Source organism: Lathyrus oleraceus, chromosome 6, assembly GCF_024323335.1.
Source record: "Lathyrus oleraceus cultivar Zhongwan6 chromosome 6, CAAS_Psat_ZW6_1.0, whole genome shotgun sequence".
Taxonomy (NCBI): Eukaryota; Viridiplantae; Streptophyta; class Magnoliopsida; order Fabales; family Fabaceae; genus Lathyrus; species Lathyrus oleraceus.
Genome location: NC_066584.1, coordinates 511,308,630 through 511,315,233, shown reverse-complemented (window position 1 = coordinate 511,315,233; position 6,604 = coordinate 511,308,630).

Here is a 6,604-nt window from a genome sequence, read left to right as displayed (position 1 = left end):
AAGTATCCGTAGTCGAGCTTTATTGTGAAGTGGGATGACATTAAAGCATTAAGACTATTATGTATATAGACTGATGATCATATCTCATGGATCATGGATAAGGAGTTATCAAGTCTTAAACATAGGTATGAATATTAGGAGTAATATTTATACCGGATTGACCCGCTATGAGAATACTACATAGAAAGTTATGCAAAGTGTCATAAGTTATTCTCATGGTGATAATGGTGTATACCACTCTTCGACCTGAAACCACTATGGACCCTAGATGTAGAGTCGGGTGCTTTATTGCTGATCCAACGTTGTCCGTAACTGGATAACCATAAAGACAGTTGATGGGTACTCCACGAAGCATGCTGAGGGACATGAGTGAACTAGATGGAATTTTCCCATCCTGCGTAACAGGATAAATGTCTATGGGCCCAATATTGAACTGGACAAGGACGACACGGTCTATGCCTTGTGTTCAATATAGACATAAGGGCAAAAGGGTAATTATACACATAATTATTATCACAGAAGGTTTTGTCAGATCACATGACATTTTCGTGTCTTGGGTAGCAGTGATGTGTTGCTAGATACCGCTCACTGTTTATTATGTTAAATGCGTGATTTAATATAATTGCCAACGTCACGAAAACCTACAGGGTCACACACAAAGGACGGATTGATGAGAGATAGAGTAACTAAGAAATACCGTAAGGTACGGTGCCCTTAAGTGAATTATAGAACATCGTAAGGTACGATGTACTTGAGTAGAATACGAAATATGGTAAGGTACACTTAAGTGGGCTTTTTAGCTTGAAGCCCACACAAGTGGTTCTATAAATAGAACCCTTGTGCAGAAGCATAAATGGCGGTTGCATTATTTTCGTTTTCTCTCACTCTCTCTCTCTCTCTCACTCAAAGCCTTCATTCGTACCAGCTAGCACTGAGATTGAAGGAACCCGTTCGTGTGGACTGAGTAGAGACGTTGTCATCGTTCAACGTTCGTGATCGCTTCGTGGATCTGCATCAAAGGTTTTGATCGTCACAAGAGATCTGCACCAAAGGTTTCAATCGTCATAAGAGGTAAATATTCTATCACTGATCATGATCATTCGTAAGGATCTCTAAAGGAGAAAATTTTAATTTCCGCTGCGTATTGGACCGCAATTCTCCTTCAAAAGGAGCAAGCATTGTATCCATTAGAAGCGACCACGGTGGAGAATTCCAAAATGAGGAGTTTGAAAAACTTTGTAACAAGAACGATATTTAGCGTACTTTTTTCACTCTACGAACTCCTCAACAAAATGGAGTAGTAAAGAGGACAAATATATCTCTAGAAGGGTTTTCGAGGACAATGTTCAATGATAAATATTTCTAAATATTTTTGGGATGATACAGTAAGCATTATTTTCTATGTCATGAATCGTGTCTTAATAAGACCAATTCTAAAACAGGTGGCCTATGAACTATAAAAAGGAAGAAAGAAGAATATATCACACTTATATGTTGTTGGATGCAAATGCATTATCCTTAACAATGGGAAATATAACCTTGGAAAATTTAACGCAGAAGCTTATTAAGGCATATTCATAGGATATTTTACTTCGAGCAAAGATTTTAGAGTATTTAACAAAAGAATCATGACAACAGAAGAATTGCTTCACGTTACTTTTGATGAAACTAATCCTAAACCATTAAAAGTAGAAGTTATTGATTGTGAATCTATTTTGGAAAAGACAAATCTGGAATAAAATGATCAATAAGAAGAACAAGTATAGAATCAAGTCATAGACGAAGAACCTGTTCAAAGGTATAAAGTCAATTTACATGGAAACAAAGGTGTATTTTTTGTTCTCAATTTTTCACTACAATCATATTGAACCTTGAACTGAGTTGGCATTAGAGTGCTAATCATGCAGATATACCCTGCCCCGCTGCATCGTAGATCAACACCACCCATTCATGATTCCTCACTACCTGCTTCAACTATTTATGGTTCCAATATGGAACAATGTTGGCGTTTGTGGGAATCAACTTCTAATTCATACGTTTCCCAAAATTTCACAACCACTCTTAAATTCACAAGTTCAAAACCTTCATAAATCACCAAATCAAGATCATTCAAAATCGACATGAAGATTTGTTGTGTTTGATCTAATACAACATTGTTTCGACGTTGATTCCTCGAGTTCTTTAATATCTTATTCTCGTGATAACTCCAAGAGGTTAAAAGATTAAATGGTTTTGTATCTAAATTCAAATTTGTATCAAAATTTCATGAGGACGGGGGTAAAGGTAAATAGTTTAGATGTCTTGTTAGAGGTTCTTGATCAACTTCCTAATTGAGAATCTCGTCCATTGTTCATTATCAACATGATCTTCATCATAGAGACTCCTAGCGTAGATCTACGGTCCTCTGTGATGCAGAGCGCAATACAAAATGATGACCATGTCTCACCAGGCACATACCCTACAATAAGGAAAGAAAACAAACATGCTATTAACCAGTGGATGCTAGTTACAACAAAACACATTATCCTCACTAAAGCAAAGCCTTAAGGGTTCTCACAGCCAAAGAAGATGACATTGCAGCTGCCATGACGCAAATTAGCAACATAACGATTAACACCAACAATGCCCCTGAGGTAGACAAATCTATATATCCCTCGAGGAAAACTTAATCTAAATCACCTATGGTGCAAACAAACTTTATGTTGCAAGGATGAAAAGAAAAACCTGATTCTGCAAAAACTTATAATCAACGAGAAGTGAAATGGAAAAACAATATAATGAAGCTAAAACATGTTAAATATTTTAATAATTCCATAACTTATTGATGTAGAAATATTTTTATAAATATCGATTGTCATAGCTAAGGCACAATAGATTAGCGAATATTACAGGAAAAAGAAAAACCATACAAAGTAAAATAAGTAGAAATCAAGTCGTGGCAGGCAGAGAAGAAGCACCCAGATCACCCCACGGTACCCTTCTATATTGATCGTCATAAACAAGGCACAATAGCCTTACAAATAATACAAGAGAAAGAAAAAAAATACAAAAAAAGAAGAAGAAGAAATCAAGTCGCAACACCCGGAGCAGAAGTGCCCGGATAACCCTTGGAGTCCCCTTCTGGAATGGCCTTTAAGGTATCTAACTCCTCAATAGAAATTATGGCTTCAGGACCCATTTGTCTGTTTTACAACCTGCTCATGGATCCTAAGTATGCCCTATATACACCGCTGATGAAAATTGTGGAACTTCTCACTCAAGCCAATAACCTCGCCTTCAAGAACCTCCATAGACTCGACATGAGCCTCAACCTCCTGATGAAGATTCTTCTGGTCCTTCTCTAAACTCCGGTTCATCTTAAGAACATAGTCGAAAAATTCCTGATGCTATTTTTTTCTCCACCTCTATGGAGGATTCTAGCTCAGTGATCTAGGCAGCCAAGGTTACAAGGGAGCCATTGATCTTTTCCTCGTCTTGCAAAGAATTGCTAAGCTTAGCATTATCCCGAAATCCAACTAATTAATTTTGGAAGTATAAGCACTTATGCTTCATAGCTTCACACTTCCCCATCCAAGTATCCCTCTCCTTAGAAGGATTACCAGTAGCCAGGATGCCTCTTGCCAGGAGCAGCCAAAGCAAAAACGGAAGAGGCCTGGTGTAACGCCAGAAAGGCCAAAGAGTGGTTACACGTTACAACCGAGGGAGAGGGAGTGGTTGTCGGTGCACGAGGCATGACAATGAGACACTCTTAGCAGCTTCTAGGGAAAAACCGAATTCACATCAGAATGGGAAGGATCCTGAGGTTGTGCATGTATGAGACTGCATGGTTGAAGGAATATTTATAAGGATTAATTGGTACTACCTATACCAATAATATGCATCTTCTTTTCGGTAGCCTAACAGATAAGAACTCCATAGTTAAACGTGTTTGACTTGGAGTAGTATTTGAATGGGTGGCCTTCTATGAAGTTTCTCGAAAAGTATGTGAGTGAGGAAAAAGCATGTTGAAAAGACCAGTGTTGGTTTGTGGGGTCAGTCGGTAATCCTGAAAGCAATTTGAGGCGTTACAAATGGTATCAGAGTCATACCTCTCCCAGTACGATGTGGTTCGGGGACGAACAAAGTGGAAGCTGATGGGCATGTAACACTCGAGGTCGGAGATGGCGGAGAGTGGTTACATGTTACACCCGTGGGAGAGTGAGTGGTTGTCGATGCATGAGGCATGAAAATGAGACACTCCTAGCAACTTATAGGGAAAAACCGAATTCACATCGGAATGGGAGGGATCCTGAGGTCGTGCAAGTATGGGACTGCATGATTGAAGGAAGGCTTATAAGGATTAATTGGTATTACCTATACTAACAAGATGCATCTTCTTTTCGGTAGCCTTACAGATAAGAACTCCATAGTTAAGCGTGTTTGACTTGGAGTAGTATTTTGATGGGTGACCTTCTGGGAAATTTCCCAGAAAGCGTGTGAGTGAGGATAAAGCATGCTGAAAAGACCCGTGTTAGTTTGTGGGGTCAGTCGATAATCCTGAAAGCAGTTTGGGGTGTTACATGATTAACCCGACACTGGATAGTTTTCCTACTTCTTCGTCAATGGAAGCTCTCTTCTCCTCGCTAAATTTATCCTTCCTCTGCACCACTGGTTTGGAAGAAGGGTTGACAGAGAGACGATGGCACCCCACTCTGGTGTTTATTCTTGGCATATCTGAGGGAGCCCGAGCAATCAAGTCGACATTTCAGCTGAGTTAGTCGACTAGCTCATGCTCTTCTTCCTCAGTGAAAAGAGTACTTATCTTCGTCGCCTGGTGGGGGTGATAGGCATATGCATACTTCCTTTTGAATCTTTGTGGGCACGAGCCTCTCATTGTCTCCGCTCAATTTGGGATCCCAACCATTAGTGTATGTATCCAATGCCTCGGGTGGTGGACGCCTACAAGGACGAGCTCTTCTTCTTCCATCGTTAAGCTACTCTGATAGAATTATTAGGTGTTTTGATGGTCACCTCAAACTGTCCCAGTTCGCCCATTAGATAACATGTACTTCATAACCATGTGCCAGGTGAAAATGATCGTCACTAACTCATTGATGGCATATCTTCCCATAATGATCGTACAGGGAGATAAGGCATCCATTATGAGGTAGTTGACTTCAATCGCCTTGGAGTCTGATCCCACATCACATGTTTTTGTAGGGGCCACGTGACCCCTTACTTGCACATGTTCGCCTGATAAGCCCGAATGTTGTTAGGATCAAGCTGGAGTTTCTGGAAAGAATCCCAAAATAGGAGTGTGTTGTACCCCTAAGCTAGTAGAGATGACCATATGTCTTAGTATATTTCTGATGTTTAGGGCTTGCCCGCACCGGCGATAGACCCTTCTTGGTTGTGTTTATTGTGATGAGAGAGAGTCAGCTCACATGAGGTGAGAAACTATATGCTTAGGCTTTATTTTGGATAAGTTGTGATTTGTGTTCTCAACCCTATAGTTTGGGTACTTATAGAGAGAGTTTTCTTGAAAATGATAATCACTCACTTAGTTAATGATGTACCGTTGAATCATATTTCTTAACGAGATGTGAGTTAGACTATTGACGATGACTTCTCTCTAATTAATGATCATGTTTTCTCACGTTTCTCATGACTAGTCAAGTAAGGAGCACTCAGGCAAAATGATCCTTGATGGCAGATAGAAGTCACCCCTTAAGGGCAATTGACACTCCCCACACTTTATAGATTTTTCACAAATATATCATCAAATTATTTATTTATTTATTTAAGTATGTTCATGTAAAATATATTCTTAAATAGATTAATAGATTGAACCGGACTTTAAAATTTTCAGACTCAAACATAAAACTAAGTTTACTATAGATAGTTCTTGATAACATCAATCATAAATCTTAAAAAGTCTAGATCGACTCGATATATTCTGAGTTTATTTAGTAGAGTTTTTTTTTCTTTAACAAAAGTATTTACAAGTAACTAACATTTCAAGCGTATGATTGCATTTAAAAACATAATAGATTCATTTGAGCCTCTTGTGTAGTTATATTTATTATTTTTGTCACCTGTTTGCTGAATAATAAACGACAAATTATTAAATGTTCATACTTGTACAGTTGAATTCCAACGATATAGCTGTGTGTAGCTATCTCGTATCTCTTTAGATAGATACTACTAGTACCGTGTAATCTCAAATCTCAATATGTGATTTTAGTTGAATAGAGAATCAAATATCAAGATACAATGTTTGATCAAAAGTTCTCACATGTCAAAATCAAGTCAACTTAAAATTTTCCCCAAATGACCGCAATTCAATTGACAGTGACATCAAAATCAATTGATACAAAGTCTAATGCAAATCATTGAACTGTTGTGGTTAATCAACTACAATGAAAGACGGATATGTTTTTTACATAAAAGTTTTGAGTTTTTTCTAGAATTACCATATATTCCTCTCAAATATCAAATATATCACTTTTAGATTAAATATCAAATATATCACTTTTAAAGAGTGGTGTTAGAAACCTAATTCACTATTGAAATTTAACGATTAAAATATTGTTGACGATTTACATAAGATTATAAATGAGTTAAA